Consider the following 2,014-nt stretch of genomic DNA (forward strand, 5'->3'; position numbering starts at 1 on the left):
CAGTCTTCTCCTTGCCAAAATTCGTGAAATGATGAGTCCATAGTTTCATGGTGTAGAAGAGGAAGTGAGTGAGCTGGAACTAATTTGTATGTAGCGTAAATTTGAGGTAGATCAACAAATTTCTACCACTAGTTGTGAATCAGTTACTAATTTCTTAGAAGCCTTCCTTGAGAAGGAACATCCAAAAAATTAGTTTGAGTTTGATGACATGGAGTATGAGGAATATTTTCAGCATGTTGCTGACTCTCTGAATTATGTGGAGAATGGGTTGAACTTTGGCAGGATGCATGATCCTCAGAAATCAAGTAGGTATAATAACCTACCTAAAATACTTGAAGTGACTGGACTTCTGTGCTTGCTCTCTCAATCTACATTCCTAGGTCCCTACCAGGAAAGAAATGATTTCCAACATTATTCAGCTAAAGGTTACATTGGAAAGATTCTAGGGCAACTTGAAAAAAAAAGCTCAGTTCCTGTGAGAGAGACATCTGTCCAAGAAGTTGTTGCTTACCTTCTAGATCACAAAAATTTTGTAAAGGTGCCTCCAAATATGCTTGCTAACATTTCACATCCAATTTTTAATATTAACAATGGTATGACCATAAACAAAAGCCCAAAAAGTGAACAAGTAAAATTGCTTCATTTCAGCAGTTTGTTATACATAATTGTGATGCGAGTGACCATGGGACATCCAACTTCTCTGTTGCTGCTGTACATAGGATATTAATTTTAGATATAAGGATATTAAATACTGACAGACATGTTGGAAACATCCTTGTAAAAAGGTTGGAAAGAGATTTTGGCAGATATCCTCAAATGAGTGATGTTGTTGAGCTTATACCTATAGACCACGGTCTCTGCCTTCCAAAAATGTTGGAGGATCCTTTATTTGAGTGGCTTCATTGGCCTTAATCTTCTCTACCATTTTCAAAGGATGAGTTAGAGTATATAAATAGGCTTGATGCAAATAAATATGCATATATGTTGAGATTGAAGTTGCCCATGTTGAGGGAGTTGTATTTAAGGATTCTTATATTGTGCACCACATTCTTAAAAATTGTTGTCACTGTTGGTATTTTCCTTGTAGAAATTGGTGAAATGATGAGTCCATAATTTCATGGTGTATAAGAGGAAGTGAGTGAGCAAGAACTCATTTGTATGCAGGCTAAATTTGAGGCAGGTCAATAAATGTCTACCACTAGTTGTCAATCGATTACTAATTTCTCTAAGGCCTTCCCTGAGAAGGGACATGCAAAAAGTCAATTTGGGTTTGATGACATGGAGTATGAGGCAAATTTTTAGCCTATTGTTGACTCTCTGAATTATGTGGAGAATGGGTTGAACTTTGGCAGGATGCATGATCCTCAGAAATCAAGTAGGTATAATACCCTACCCAAAATATCTAAAGTGACTCAACTTCCGTGCTTTCTCTCTCAACCTACATTCCCGAGTCACTACCAGGAAAGAAATTATTTCTAGCCTCATTCAGCTAAAGGTTACGTTGGAAAGATTCTAGGGAAACCTGGCCTAAAGAGTTTAGTTCATGTGGGAGAGACAAGTGTCCAAGAAGTTGTTGCTTACCTTCTAGATAACAAAACTTTTGCAAAGCTGCATCCAACTGTTCTTGTTAAGGTTTCACGTCCAATTTTTAATATTAACAATGGGATGACCATAAACAAAAGACCAAAAAGTAAACAAGTAAAATTGCTTCATTTCAGTAGTTTGTTATACATTACTATGATGTCGGTGACCTTGGGACATATGCTTAGATATGAAGTTTCCCATGCTGAGGGAGTCATCTTTAAGGATTCTTATATGGTACACCACATTCGTAAAAACTATTTTCGTTGCTGGTCTTTGCCTTGCATAAATTGGTGAAATGATGAGTCCATAGTGTCATGGTATAGAAGAGGAAGTGAGTGAGCTCGAACTAATTTCTATGCAGGTTAAATTTGATGTACATCAACAAATTTCTACCACTAGTTGTGAATCAGTTACTAATTTCTCAGAAGCC

At 36.8% G+C, this 2,014-nt stretch overlaps 1 pseudogene; it reads left to right on the forward strand.

The window, feature by feature from the left end:
* Positions 1-208: 208 nt before the first annotated feature.
* LOC149213092 (phosphatidylinositol 4-kinase gamma 6 pseudogene) lies at positions 209-1,188 on the forward strand (annotated as a pseudogene).
* The last annotated feature ends 826 nt before the right edge of the window (positions 1,189-2,014 follow it).

Source organism: Pinus tabuliformis, chromosome 1_1, assembly GCF_031772625.1.
Source record: "Pinus tabuliformis cultivar Carrire ecotype Pingquan chromosome 1_1, CPIR1, whole genome shotgun sequence".
Lineage (NCBI taxonomy): Eukaryota > Viridiplantae > Streptophyta > Pinopsida > Pinales > Pinaceae > Pinus > Pinus tabuliformis.